The sequence below is a fragment of the Ambystoma mexicanum genome, chromosome 8, assembly GCF_040938575.1.
Source record: "Ambystoma mexicanum isolate Mex_15411 chromosome 8, UKY_AmexF1_1, whole genome shotgun sequence".
NCBI classification, from domain to species: domain Eukaryota; kingdom Metazoa; phylum Chordata; class Amphibia; order Caudata; family Ambystomatidae; genus Ambystoma; species Ambystoma mexicanum.
In genome coordinates this window covers 978128271-978144898 of record NC_090929.1, presented here as the reverse complement: position 1 = coordinate 978144898, position 16628 = coordinate 978128271, and positions in this window count along the sequence as shown.

Genomic DNA, 16628 nt, shown 5'->3' with positions numbered 1-16628 from the left:
TATCAGACACATCATTGCCACTTATAGGTCAGACTAAATGCCCAGCTATAGAATGCCGCTCTTTGAAGAACTTCCCAAAAGGCACACTAGAGACAACCTGGCGGCATGCCCCATCACATGGGATGCTGAACCTTTCTGAAATCCTTCAATCACCCCACAAGGGAAGTCGTTGATGCCCACATGCCCTAAAGACGAGCTGCACCAAAGCCGAGCCCTCCATGCCATGGGTCACACACAAGATCGCCTCCAATAAATGGTCAATGAGATCCTTGGAAAATTGGTTGCACAATAAACTACACTTGGAGGATCTCACATCCCCTAAACCCTTGCGCATCCAGAACAGAACAAAAACAGAAGGTAACGTGTGCACATCTGAGTCTATTGAAGATTGAATGGAAGTAACTAAGTTAGTGAGGTGCAGAGGAGAGTAACGCTGTGTTGCGGTGAACAAAGTACAGAAGAATAGAAAGTGTCCACGGTCTGTGGATCATTCTCGTCCCCTGCACACTCGGGAGATTGTACAATGACAAACAATTGATAAATGAAATTCAATTAGAGGTAAGTAAATAAGTACTTTGTCCTTTCAGGTTAAATAACAATTTATGGAGAAGATATTCAGGAACACAGTTTTTCAATAGTCCAAACACAGTAATTATAGATGGACCCAATTTTATTTTTATTTTTTTATTACGAGTTTTAATCACCAAAGTGATTTTTACAAGCAAGTAAATAGATCCAAAATGTATAGGTAACGAAGAGGAAAGAAGGAGAAGAAGAAGAAAAGTAGATGAACCCAATTGGTTATAAGGTTGATTCTTACCAAGACCTATTATAGGTCAACTTAATTAGACATGAGTTCAAGATTGGTACATTAATTTTAATTCTTTTTTTTTAACATCTTTTTATTAGATTTCCAACAAAAAATAATTCCATCACATAGAGTTCAATGAATTACAACAATAAAATCTAATACAATAACAATAACCATTCCATAACACCAGTAATAGATATCCGAAATTCCAGTATACCCTCACCCAAATATATCAATGTACTTTCACCCTATGTAAATAGCAAAAAATGAAACAATTATAAAATCCACACCAACACACAGAAATGCCACAAAAGGCAACAGGAAAAGGAGAAAAAAAACAAAAAAAAACAAAATAAAAATAGGGAGGTGCCCTCTCACTCATCTCTACCACCTTCCCACCCTCACTCTACTTCATCACTCATATAAAGCATTGAATGGCCCACATAACGAGAGATAATCACCCTCTTTACCTTTATCCTTCATTGAGATCTTTTCGTACTTGGACAGAACCTGCAGCTCTACCAACCAGTCCTCAACAGTAGGTTTCTTTCTAGTCTTCCGGACCCTAAGGATTAGCTTAATCGCCACCATTACATCTTTATCTATCCAGATATTATATTTCCTAGTGTTCACACACCTTCCTCTATGTAAAAGCAGGATCACAGTCGCTGCAGACCTTTGCATGACAATATCAAAAACCAAATCAATCCTATCAATTACATCTCTCCAAAAATCCTTCACTCTCGAGCAGCCCCAAAGTAAATGCAATAGGGTACCCCTGTCTCTTCCACAACTCCAGCACAACTCATCCATCCTCAACTTCAATCTAAACATCTTAACAGGTGTCCAATAAATACTACCAACTATTCTCTGCCTAACTAAACACAAATTCTCATCCTTTCCCAAATTTACGCCGACTCTAAGAACATCTCTCCAATCTTCTTCCGAAATCACCATATTAACATAATTCAACCATATATTCATCAGCTCATTCCAAGCAACTATATGTCCTTCCTCCATGGACATGAAATTCATATAGGTACGTACATTATATTCTTGCCCAACCAAGAGCTTGCAGATCTCCGGTTTCTTCCCCAATGAATCACCAGCCATACTCATTATTTGATTAATTAATGAAATCAAATCCAGATATCTCCTCCGTTCTCTATTTCCTAAATGATACTTACCCTGCAGCTCCTCAAATTGCAATAGTCTATTTCCATCAAACAAATCACTTAGATTTAATATACCTTTTCCGATCCAACATTGCCAATGCAAACACCTATTATCAAGTTGTAATATCTCATTATGCCATATAGACGCATCTTGACTGAAACCAAAACTTTGTTCATTTTCTGTAAGCCAAGACCATAGAACCTGTCTAGTCGCAATAATCGGTTGCAATTTTAGCCTCTTATTTGACAACTTTCCCATAGTATAAAGGTTATTTAAGTGATATGGCGCGCAAGTCTCTCTCTCCATACGTAACCAAATTGGTCCTTCGACATTCTCCTCCCTAAAATAATATGAACTTTTCTTGAGCAAAAAGGCCTTATAATAATTTATCAAATCCAGATAGCCAAACCCACCCTCTTCAGCTGTTTGCATCAAGACATATTTTGAGCTACGAGGCCTTTTACCAAGTCCCCATAAAAAGGAATGAAAAATGTTGTCAATCTTCCATAGTTGTTCCTTATAAATCAATAGAGGTAATGATTGTATTATATATAAAACCTAAGGCAACAAAACCATTTTAATCGCATTAATTTTTGCCCATAGATTCAAGTTCAACCTCTCCCATCTTTTAATAGATAACGCAATGTTGTCTAATACCTTATCAATATTATGTAGAACAATTTTCTTCAAGTCACCAATTATATGTATACCGAAATATTTAACACCCCCGGGAGACCATTTACAATTCCAGGACCTTGAAATTCCCTTATTATATGTCCCAGATAGAGGAAAAAGTTCAGTTTTGTCCCAATTTACTTTGCGCCCCGACTGTTTCCCCACTTCTTCAAACATTTGTTTCAACAAGGATCCACATACTTCATGATTTGATACGAGAATCATCATATTATCTGCATAAGACAGTATTCTAACTTATGTTTTTCCTACACAAAGTCCCTTAATTCCGATACATTGTCTGATGTATGCTGCTAAAGGTTCCAACGCCAAATTGAACAAAAATGGCAACAAAGGACACCCTTGTTGCATGTCTTTAGTTAGAGGAAAGGATCCAGAAATCAATCCATTACCAAAAACCTTCACCTTAACGTCACGGGGGATACAATCAATCATTCGCATAAATACTGAACCAAACCCCATTTTCAACAGCGTATATTCCAGTAACTTACAATTAACTCTATTGAAGGCTTTTTCAGCATCAAAAAAACCTATAATCCCACTCAACACCTTGCCATAATGTACTCCAATAACATTCAACACAGTCCTTATGTTATCATAACCAAACCTTCACGGAGTGAAACCCGCCTGAGATTCATCAATCAGATCCCCCATACAAGTCATCAGCCGATTCGCCCAAAATTTGGTAAAAATGTTAAGGTCCACATTCAACAAAGAGATTGGCCTATAGTTCCCACATCTTTTATGATCTTTATCCGGCTTCAGAATAACAATGATCAAAGCATCCTTCATCGAGGCACACAATGCCCCTGATGATATAAAGTTATTAAAGATCCCACATAAAATTGGCGATAATTGAGTCTCAAACATCTTAGAGAATTCTGAAACAATACCATCTGGCCCTGGTGACTTTCCCTCCTTCAACTGTAATATTGCATTATAAACTTCAGCAACATCAATCAAAGACTCAAGTTTAATTTTCTTTTCAGCAGATAACACCAAAACAGTAATTTTATCAAAGAAGTTACCCAATTCTTCTTCACAAGGAGAGATTTCTTCCCTATACAATCGCATATAGAAATCCCAAAAATATTCACAAATTTCCACGTTCCAATGAAAAGTGTGCCCTTTTTCATTTTGTAAGGAAGAAACACATGAATCAGTCATCATCCCTTTAACTTTATTGGACAACAACTTACCAGTTTTATCACCAAATTCCCAAAACCTTTGTTTCGTATAAAATAACCATTTTCCCACCAATGTTTGTACATAGTTCCTCATCTTACCCTCTAGTATTTTCACTTTTGTTCTATTCAACTCTGTATCTACAATCGCACAAGTCTTTTGTAACTCTTTAACCTCCTCTTCCATTTTTTAAATTATTTCCTGAATCTTCTTCTTAGCATGCGTCTCTCTGCTTATCAATTCACCTCATAATACTGCCTTAAAACAGTCCCAACGATCTTGATATCAACTGAGCCTTCATTCTCCTCAAAGTATTTCTTAATAAACTGCCCCAACCCTGCAACTACCAATGGACCCTTAAGTAGATTGGCTGCATTGTTTATTAACTAAATGAGCAAGTGTAGGAATGACACGTGGCAATGAATGCAGTGAAACCTGCAGTTAGTAGTAAGTGGAATATAATGTACTGTAGCCTGCACATCCAGGTCTAAGCTCCCATGACTCCAATATGAGGGAGCCTTTTGTGTGTTCAACCGCCTACAATATTTTCATTTCTTCTCCTGAGATCAATAATCGTGACACAGCACTGGCTTCTATTTCCGGTTGGGTCTGAACTTTGTTGGTATTTCTGCTTAGTGATAAGTCACAGCGGATCTAATATAACATCTTGATTTACATTGCTCAAACTCTGTCCATTCAATACAGCAATGCTGTGTTCCGGGTACAGCGTCAGTCACTCGCCAATCCTTGGGCTCATGCATAGACGTGTCAATGTCAATGTCACTTAAGGCATGTCAGGTGGAATCCTGTACATTCATTTTAATTTGATTCAACAGAGTGAAGCAAAAGAAACATTCCAACTGATAATACAGAGTTACAATATTACTTTCATTTTGATACCATGTATTCAAAGGTGACTATTATTAAAAACGCTTTTCGAAAATACAATTTCCTTCATCAGGAGTGGTTATTTGTAGATATATTCAACACATTCTGTGATCCAGATTTCTGATATCTGCAGGTTATAAAACAAGTAATATTCTCTTAGATTACACTTATGGGGTAGATACATTTCCAGATCTTTAATTAGCTGAATTGGCAAAAGGTGACAATACCTGGCATACGTGGCCCACTGTGGTTCTGCCTGTGGATAACAATCCAATTTCTTAAGTGTAATGATAACCTGTGGATATCCCAAAGGTTCATAAGTAGCTGTACTCAAGGTTTTCAAAAAGAAGGGGGTCACACGAGAATAAAAACCTACCCCTGCATGAGAAGTTGGCTCCTGTGTATAAGGTGATGAGTCGCCTATGGTTGCTCATAGTTCTTGAAACTAATTCATAAGTTTCCCAAGATGGGGGTCTTAGTTCCTTGACTTATGACTGAAATTAAAGCAAGATATAACTTATCATGAAGTGCTATGTCCTTTGTGCACAAACGGTATGCATTAAACATCAGATTGAGCATACCTCCCAACGGGAAGCTGTAATCGTGTGTGCTGAGGGTCTCAAGGTCTCGGGTCACAAAAACCCAGATTAGTGTGTTGTCCTTGGTCGTTTTTTAGATTCTTCCTGAAAATACCAATGATATCATCCTCATTGGAGGTTTAGTGAAGATTGATGCTAGATGACCATAACGGTAAAAAAATGAAGAAAAAACCTAATTTACTTCTATGTAAGAAATATGTAGGTTAGAATATAACAGTCTAAACTACAGATATGCGTAGATGATCTGATGCAGTAAAAATGTCAAGAGGCGTAAAGCCTGTGGTGGTTACCTGTAGAGCCGTCACCCTGTGGACCTGACCTTAATGGGGAGTGCCATTGTGTTGTTACCTCCTACGAGAATATTATATATAGGGCCAATGGAAAGTGCATCGCGGTGCTTATTCAATACGACTTATTGGTGTGATAGTTAACAGCCCAGTGAGGGATGGACAAAGTATAGGGAGGCGTAATGCCTCTGCCAGTAATAGACGGTACCGCTATCCAATAGCTATTACAACAGTTGCAGTTGTGTCTGTTCTTAGATAGTGCAGTGTCAATTTCTTAATTAAAGACTGAAATATGCATTTTGTACTAATGCATTGTGGTGCCTGCTGTGCGTGGTGTCCTGTAGTGCCAATAATCAACGTTAGGGATGAGCGCGGTGTGAGTCAGAAACTCGTAACCTCGTACCAAATTAAACACCAAAGCCCTGGTGTGTGGGAGACTTACTTGTTTTCTCAGGCTGCTCTGGTCCGTTTAGATTGGATACAGCATCCGGCATACTGGGGATGCTATCCGGATGCGTCTACGTCATTTTTCGAGTGATGTTTCAGAGACGCATGCGTGATGACGTCAGATGTAAACATCTGACATCATCACGTGTCGCATCATACATTAAAGTACTTGCCGTTCGTAATCAAGTGACTATATGGTATCCAGAGGCTTGACTACTACCAACAGTGCTGGTAAATAGTAAAGAAGAACTAAAGGAATAGTTAGTAGATGGAGAGATGGAGTAAACAGAGTTCAAGGGTGTTATGATGGGAGAAATCAGATCCCATAAATTATAAGGGGTAGTCCTAGTCGGAATAAGGTGCATAAATAGAGATGATGTTAAGGTTCCCATGTACTTTTGGTGGAATACTCAATCTGCCTGTGGGGCACCTATGCTCATAATCTCTTAGTTGGATGTCACGTGGTAAAAACAGACTGATTCATTCATATTGCATATAGTCAGTGCGCATGAGTAAAAGTTACAACAACCGACATCTTTAGTCAATCAGGATGACATTTGTCTATGTAGAAAGGCATACCACCACTCTAATGATGTGGTTCCCCTATACTATTTATTTAAACACCTATTAGTTAGTAAACCTTTTTGGTACTGTTGGAAATCCAGGTAAACTCATAGTGGGTCAGAGAACCATATGTTCTTGGACACATATTCTGGAGTATGTATTACCCATAGCGTGGTTGTTTGCTATCTTTAAGATGCATATCATCTGGTGGTAGTAGTGCTGTGATTTGTGACCAACTGTGCAAGGTCCTATATGTATAATAGCTATAGTAAATTGGTATTGACTGTTAATGTGATATTCATCCATATTAATCCATGCCTGGAATAGTGATTACTAGAAGAAGGTGGTCTAGAGAGATGAAAATCATCATGTTCCCCTGTTTTTCTCCAGAACAGGCACATGATCCCCAAGGTAAAGACTACTTAAAACACCTCCAGCAGGAGGCAACCTCTTACAGGAGCAAAGCATTATTTAAAGCAGTCAAGCAATGTGCCAAGCCCACACACGACCCCACATGCTGGATTTACAAGTAAAATGTTACAGAATCAGTGCCTTCTTCATAAACAAATTTAACAAAATCAGAACTGTCTTTGAAACCTTGACGTTGGATGAAGGTCGGCTTTCCATACTCTTCCACATGGATTAACTTCACACTCCTGTCCTCCAAGGATCTCTCAGATACACGTCCCTCCCTTAGATTCACCACTTACACAGACAATGTCATCATGGCCTCTCTTATCAAACAGTTTTCTGGCCCAGTGTTCAATGCGCTCCATGGCGTCGTCAACACCCCTCCCCCCCAATGCAGGCTCATTACCAGATTCACTCAAGGGAAGATCTCATATGGCCACCCTTAAAGAAGCCTGTACTCGACCTGGAGACCTATCTAACTAAAGACCCATCACAATACTCCCATTGATTGGAAAATTCTTTGAAAACAGTGTTCATATCCTAACTACTGGCGAAAATCGAGTAACTCAGTCTCCTCTGTGACTACCAGTCCAGTTAAGGTCATAGGTGCAGTACCCGGACAGTCACAATTCAAGTGGTGGATGATGCATTGTAATTCATTGATACTTGTGTTTCATGCCTCCTAGTCATGTTAGACCTTCTGATTGCATTTGGCACCATTGACCTTCGGGCACCCTTTCCCTCTTCACTGACTGGATGGGCTTCTCTGGTATCATCCTAAAATGGTTTTCTTTCTACTTATCACCAAGCCATTCAGATGGGTCTGTTCGGATCCAAATGACTTGCAGTCACATGCAGCACCCCCCTCTCGCACCCCTCCCCCCCTCAAGGTACCATGCTCTCCATCATCATATTTAACCTCTACATGGAACCTCTGGGAATTGTACCCAATGTAGCCATTCATCAATATGCCAAAAAGACCAGCTGTACTTCAAGGTCAAAGGCCCTTGAACATCACTCACCTCCTGGCCACCATTCAAGCCTGAATTTCAAATGACTACCTTAAGCTTAACCTCAACAAGACTGGATTCTTCATCATCAATCCCCCTGCCAAACAACAAAAAGTGCTTGCTGTTATGCAACTGGAGGGATTTATCCTGCAGCTTTTATACTCACCCAAATTCCTAGTCTTTACTGTCAGAAGCAGCCTCCTGTTCCAAAAGCACATAGCAGAGAAAGGCCACACAGCCTGGTTACAGATCTCAACACTCTGAATAATCAAACCCTTGATCCTCCCCATACAACTTATGCACTCTGGTCCAGGCCCTTATGATCTTCCACATTGACTGTGGATCACAGTGAAAATGCTCTCTAGATCAGGCTCCTAGCCAATGATCTGCCCCCTCAGAGGTATCCACCAAAACACACCCCGCCACATTTGGGGCAACAGCAAATTCAACCACATTTTCCCTCCCTGTCCTTGCTTCATTTACAAAGAAGTCTCAAATGGCACACCAATATACCTGGCAGCTAAACACCATACTTCTGGAGGTTCTTATGCCTCTCGTAGTAAATCCATCAGAAGGATGGAGTCTTAACTAGTTTACAAACAGAATACCTGCAAACAGTCCTTCTCCTGGCACGCCTCGAACTCTGGAACTCTATCCTACTGTATGTTCAGAATACCCACAGCAACCTCCAATTCCACAAAACACAAAAAATGTGGCTCATCAGTCTGCACCTCCGGCATAACTACATCCTCATTTTCCACTGTCCACCAACAGTAATGCACTACTGTACAAAAATGCGATGCCCAAGCACTCTGTGGCTCTCGAGCCAGTTTTGCGCTATAAATGATAAAATAATATGTCTTGTGGGGAAGTAACTTGTCAACATGGGGCTGTTTTGTCCTGCAACTTTACTATGCTAGTAACACCCTTGTTAATGCACCATGCTTGTGTATTGGTCAGATTGTATCCTGCGGTTGTTTTTGTTTTTAATACGCTCATAAAATCCAGTAACATAGCACAATGTTTGGAAAGCCTGCTGGAGATTTTTTTTAGAACAAATACGCTTGGTGTTTGGCACTTTTTTTTCAGAAGACCCTGTGCTGGACATTTTCTGAATAGAATACATAAACAGTACCTAAGAATTGGATATTAACTGGTGCAAATTGGTTAAACTGCTGAGAAACAGGTGGAAATTAGTGGGCAGATAAAGAGGAGTGTGCAATAAATTAACATGAACTTAGCCATCTGTCAATATCCTAGTGCCTACCTTGCTTGGTGGAGAGTCGGGTGGTTGTTATGGCAGATGTTGACCCGTAAAGTGGGGGAAATAAGGTGTTTCAGACTTAGGCAGCAGGCTTGGACGCACTCTTGAATGCAGTTAAGGCAGTTTGGGGCATTGTATGAAATGGTTTGAGTGAAATATGATATAAAATGGTGTTGACTTAAAGACAACAGTGAGAAATGTGTATATGGCTCAATTTAGGGCAATGATAAATAATATAGTAATATAATATTGATATTTTTGGATAAAGAGAGGTTAAAAACAGTGCTGAAGCTCATCACCTGACTAAAGTATTAGGTTATGTTTCTGCTGTTGTGCCTTTGCATTTTGGTGAATGGTCCTGGGTTAGATAACCAAGGAAATTGGAAGGACACCGTGTGTCAATGAACACATTCAATTACTAATGTTTGTATGCAATTCAAAAAACATTTAGCTTAAATTTATGTATTGCATTTTTTTCTTTTCTTGCATAAACTTCTGAAGTCATCGACATAAAATCCATAAAAATATGTTTATTTCAAAGAAACAATCTACAGTTGTGTTAACCATGCACTCCTATTTTGGGTAATTCATAAAGTTCTGATTATATTTTAGTAGCAAAAAGATGCTTTTAATAAACTTAAGGTGCAGGGGAGATAAAAGTTAAACCTGGCAAATGGGTTATGAGATAAATGCAAAACGAAACAAGTTCCTAAATAGAGGAACTCCCATCCCCTGCACACTTTCACAAGCTCAAAGAATGAGCTAAACAGTTAAGGTTAACTTTGGGACATACTCGGGGTATGTGTTCTTTTTGTTCAAACAAACAATTTATGATCATAAATGGTAAACATCAAGACAGAATTTTAGAAAATACTTTTTCTTTAGAAAGGAATTTTTCTTCAAATGTAGTTTTATTTTTCAAGGGGCCCAATGCGTTTCGAGAAAAACATCTCTTCTTCAGGGGCATATTCAATATTTCATTCAATCACATCTAAAGAAAGTTTACAGAAAAACATATAATTAATTAATTTGTTATAATGTTTCCAAATCATTCACTTTTCTTAAAGTAAAAATACTTAAATCTCATTGATCAAGCTGTATTCCACACCTTGGTGTACTCAATTCATGTATTAAATTAATTTCCTAAACAAACAAACAATAGATCCTCAATTTACCCACTTATCTCATGGGCGTTTAACCACAGCATGTTTCATCAAATTTAGCAAGAAATGTTAGGTTACTGCGATACGTTCACTGTTATGTTAACAAAAATTAATAATTGCATGCTCATTGCTTTCAATTGTACATTATACTAGGAGTCCTTATTTAGAAGTATGTTAACTCAATATCTAATCTGTCTCATAGATGTGTTGTAGGGTAAGACTTTATGTCACCTCGTGGTGCCGGTACTATTCTTTCAGTTGAATCTGATCTTCTTGGACCTTGTGGTGTCGGTACTATTCTTTCAGTTGGGTCCGTTTTTCTTGGACTGGAGGCTGGGTTTCTATCAGTGTTATCCTGTTCACCACTTGTTGCGTCACTGCTTTCTAAGGGTTCATGCGAGTGGATGGAAATGAATACTCAAATGTCCACATTGTAATCCAAATCAGAGAAAGAGTGGTACCTATGGAAGTAGAAGGTTAGGGAGAACGAAATGTTTACATGTGTGACGTCATGTTAGGTTAAAACATAATGACATCACCGCTAAGCACTGCTATTTAAGAAGGCCATTTGCAAGCCATTCCGTACTCGGGAACAGCGGCATGAAGATCTCTTCTGTCCTAATTGAAAGTCACGAGACACGAGGCATCTGTGCCTACACTATCTTTCATCCAGACGATCCCTAGTAGTCACCAGCCATCTTCTTGGCCTTTTCTAGTCAACACAAAGGGTAAGACTTTACACCTCTTTAAAATCCATCACTATCTATAGCTTAGATATGAGCTTTGAGTGTAACTATCTGTGTGGAAAACAACAATAGAGGTTCTCACCTCCCATACTCTCATTTACAACACATCTATGACACAGAGTAGATATTGAGTTAACATACCTCTAAATAAGGACTCCTAGTATAATGTACAATTTAAAGCAATGAGCATGCAGTCATTATTTTTTGTTAACATAACAGTGAACGTATCACAGTAACCTAAAATTTCTTGCTAAATTTGATGAAACATGCTGTGGTTAAACGCCCATGAGATAAGTGGGCATATTGAGGATCTATTGTTTGTTTATTTAGGAAATTAATTTAATACATGAATTGAGTACACCAAGGTGTGGAATACAGCTTGATCAATTTAAGTATTTTTACTTTAAGAAATGTGAATGATTTGGAAACATTACTAACAATTAATTAATTATATGTTTTTCTGTAAACTTTCTTTAGATGTGATTGAATGAAATATTGAATATGACCCTGAAGAAGAGATGTTTTTCTCGAAACGCGTTGGGCCCCTTGAAATAAAACTACATTTGAAGAACAATTCTGTCTTGATGTTTACCATTTATGATCATAAATTGTTTGTTTGAACAAAAAGAACACATACCTTAAGTATGTCCAAAAGTTAACCTTAACTGTTTAGCTCATTCTTTGAGCTTGAGAAAGTGTGCAGGGGACCGGAGTTCCTCTATTTAGGAACTTATTTCGTTTAGCATATTTCAAAGATACAGGCAATCAATATTGCCCAATGCATTTCTGTCCGTGGACCATCTTCAGGGACTCAATTCTTCCTGCGGTGACATATTCTGTGAAATAAAATGTCTTCATAAATTTTCTGTAAGCTCCCTGCTTACCTTTCTGGGATTTATCATCAAATCGTCTCTTTCTCAATTCTTTATGTGATCCTTAACCGTTCAAGTCACCTATCAAAAGGTCCAAAATGCTTCTGTGACTGGTCTGACACCAGTGGATCCACTATTGAATTGCTGGTCCAATAGCTCAGTGGGTGGAGCACTTGTTGCTTCGATCTAATCGTGATCTGCAGGTCGCAGGTTTGAATCCCGGCAAGGCCAACTCAGCCTTTCATCCTTCCGTGGTCGATAAATGAGTACCAATTTCAGTTGGGTGATATTGTATGTAAATATGTGCTCTGTAAAGTGCTTTGGATTGAGGCGCTATATAAATGACACATCATTATCATACAAATATTAGCAACTGAATGTATTCATTTACACACAGGGTCCTTCCAATTTCCTTGGTTATCTAACCCAGGATCCATCCACCCATTATGATTTCCATACCGCACAGTTCAAGTGTGGTTATTTTGGCGACAGGACCACAGATTAAATCAATAATAAAATATTAAAATGTACTTTTGAAGGGAATAGGCTCACCCAGTCTTTGTTCGTGCCCATAACATAAAAACATTAAACCACAAAAAAACAGCGCTGATGGCAAAGTACATAACCTGCACAAATGAGGCGAAGGAGTATTGTGGGAAACTGCTGCATTGATCAAATGTACTTGGAAAAGTTGTTAATCACGTTTTCGCCAAATGAAGGGTGGGAAATGTTTATGGATAGTGAAGATTTGGAAGTGAGTGGAGACAGGCGTATGTTGCTGTAACTGGATGGATATGGGCTACCATCAGCGTGAGCTGCAAAGTGCATCGGTGATGGGGAAGAGAATGTGAGGTTCATCTCAGAGATGGCCAAGAGCGAGGTCCCTGAGGGGGAGATGGTGTGAAGCAGATAGGTTTAGTAATGGATGAGGTGAGAATGCAGCATCTCTGGAGGATGCTGCAGTGAATTGCAAAAAAAGATCCAATAGGGGTAGGTTCCTCCCAAAGTGGCTACTGCACAGAAGGGGCTGGCCCCATTTGCACTTTCATGCCAAAAGTCCTCTCCATGCAATATTCACCATTTCGGAAAAGTCGTTTTAAAATAAGTGTCAAATCTGACAGTTACAATTTTTACACTTTTCTTTGCATTATGTTTAAAAAATAGAGTAAATGTCTCCCACAATTAAAAATAGCAGAAGACATGTACAATGGACTTCAGTTGAGCTGGTGTAAAAAGCAGGCAGATTCCATTGGCATTCGTTGGTTTACCGCCGGCATGATTATTGTATACTGGCCGTAAGCCTGAAAGATCTGTTAGGCGGATTACAAAAGCTGGCAGATGTGTTAAGTCCATTCAGCTTCAGAAATCCACCTTCCACATGATTGGGAATAGTTAGAATTGAAAAATGGTGGTAAAGGTTTTCCGCCACTTTTCCTGATTCGGGGGGTCTTAAAAATGACCCAAAGTGACTTAGGCCTTCAGTTGGTAGGGTAAAGAGGAGAACCAAAAGAGGATTTGAGAGTCACTGACATTTTGGTGGTAGCTGGACCTGAAAAGGGGATATTGCATATAGTAAGCCTAATAAAGAAGGAACCTTGAGGAGCACAACCGGTGATTGGGTCAGTGTGGAGCTTGAGGAGCACCAGGAAATTGCGAGATGCCATTTGAGAGATAGGAAGTGAGCGGCTTGTGATCTGTGCAATGGACCCCAAGAGTCGACAGAACCCTTCAGAGGCAGGTAAGCAGGCTCAGACTGGCCTATAGGGCAATAGGCCCATGGCCGAACCAAAAACACAAAATGCTGGTTTGGTCCAGTTTTTCTGGTCAAAGTGGGCTAGCTTTTTGACCAGTCTGGGCCAGTTTGATGAGTTAATCCACTCTGTAGTAGTTTTGACCAGTGTTGCTGAATAAATATTCTTTAAAATGCACAATTTGCATCACACTTTATCAAAAGAAACTCCCCCTTGGTTATTATTTAAACAATGTCACAAAAGGACATATTTCATTGCCGCCTGAGACAATTGTATGCCCTAATCCGACCCTATAGGAAAGGTGTTACGAAGATGAGGAGGGAGAGTGTGTGGTGAAGTGGGTAAACCAGGGGGCTCTAGAGATGAAGGTCGTCTTGGTGGAATGTCGTCTTTATTCAGCCCACTGTAGCGTCTTATAAAGGTAGAATGTGCACACATTAAGTTGGACTGTAAAATGCAGGGAGTTGGCTAATAATAGCACTTGGTATCAAATAGCAAAAAACTATTCATTTTCGGCTTTTGGGGTATATGTTTAGCTCTGGGATATGTTTCTGTTCATCTTACAATTTGCATACATTTGCATGTGTTCCTGTGTGTCTGACCGGTAAAGTTTGTTGTGTTTTCTTGCCTTATTAAAACGTTTTAAGAACTATCATACCCTCATTGAGTAATACTGTAGCATTAAGCAGGGGTGGACAGGCCCATATGGAACTCTGGAGATTTCCCAGTAGGCCTCTGCACCCTGGGCCTCTTTTGTGTGGTATTTCCAAATGTTACCATACGAGAAGGATTGGGCTTGTTGAAAATTTGTAAAATGGGGCCACTTTGAAAATGATTTCTCGGGCCTATTTTGGTTCACAGTCCATTCCTGGCATTAAGTTGAAGTATACATTTCATGTAGGGCTCATGATGACTGAGTCAATAATTTTCACCACGTTAACTGTGGCTATACGTTTTTACCATGGCTACCTCAGAATGGAGCCTGATCACTCGCACCCTTGGTCATATAACCATATGTAGCGAAATATGAATAAGTTGTCTTCTGTAATCTGGTAACTAATGTCACGACATATTAGCAAACTAAAGAAAAACGCATTTAAAGTCAGTTGAGCATATTCCACTTTGTTCTACATCACCCTACATTACTTCAGTAATCAGCCGTCATTTTCTGCATTCTTCATTGCTGCCTCCAATTTCAGCTGATAGTAAACATTTGCTCATTACTCACCAAAGTGGTTTACAAGTCCAGTCCTTAAGGGTCCCAGCCATTCTAGATTTTCAGGATTACCACTGATTATGTAATTGTGAATAACTCTCATTTGGAATCAAAGTGTTAAAATATACTTTGTGTGGATTCCCCTTAAACATGGAGTTGATTCAGCTCCTGAAAACAACCCGGATTTTGAGACCCCCCAGCTCTACTAGATAATGGCGAATGTTAAAGGACGTTCCACATCACAGCGCCACAGATGGTTTTAACTTGCTGGTTTTTGCTGGTCTTAAAAACTTTTTTTTTCCTTAATCAAGAATTTCACATGCCATCTGTTTAGTGGAAACGTAATTCTTGGAAACCTTGACGGACTTTACATTATTTTACATATGCAACCAGCAAATCTGGCTTTGGTTTACAAAGAGTGCTCCGCATAACTTCAAAGACACATATTTGCATTCCAATAACTACCTCCTTTAGTGTCCCACCGACCCCTGTCTTGAAGTGACAGATGTTTTAAGGCAAGAGCCTGCACCCATTTCCACTCCAGAGGTTCTGGACTACAATTTCCATCAGCTCTATCCAGCATAATCAATGGGAAGGGATCATGGGATTCGTAGTCAAAATACCTGGAGAGCCACAGGTTGCAGACAGCTGTTTTTCAGATCATTATTTTGAGGCATAAACAGCTTGGGTATGCATTACCTGGATGGTGTTTAGTGCTGGAATTAATTTCATAGAGATACATAACTTCACAGGGCGGCATTCAACAACACACATTTTTAACCATGTCTCGTATGTTAAAGTCGAATCTCTTGGAGAGTTTGCATAACATCGTTCTCCCAGAACTCCTTACACGGTCGCAGAACGTGCTCTGGGGTCTTTCCGTGCAGTATGTGAAACCCATCCGGTGTCTAACGTAACATGCGTCTGAGTAATAGCACGACGCTGTATCTGGCCCTATCGGCAGCCTTAGATTCATGGGACTGTCTTCCTGTCGTCCTATTTCATGGTCCATCAAAGACTCCCCCTGCCGCCAGAGCTCGTTAAACCCCATTAAGGACACCTCCTTTCATGCCGGCACCCCATTCTCACACACACTCACACGATGCATGGCTCCGCCAGGACGGTATTACAATGACGAGGGAGTGTAATCTGAAACAGCTGAGCCAAGAGCTCAGATGAAAGATTGTCATAACTAATAACTCCATTGTAGTATAAAGTTACTGATGGTTTCAGTCTCCCAAATGGATGATTAATTGCTCAGCTCTGACTCACAGCAGTTCCATGCTGCAAAGCCTTCCAACCTGACGGCGCGCTTCTATTAAAAACATCCCACCCACCCCCTGGATCCTGTCCTTAATTACTGCACGGAGAGAACTTTCCGAGCCACGGAGAGAGAGAGAAGACCCAGCGAAGGAAGGAGGAGAGTAAGTCGAGGATTCGGGGCTGAGGAGGAGGCTGACGTTTGCCTCCTTGCTTCGGATGCTGGAGAGCTCAGCAATAATGTGGTTGGGATTAGCGCAGAAATCAGTGCGTTCGGTTTCAGAT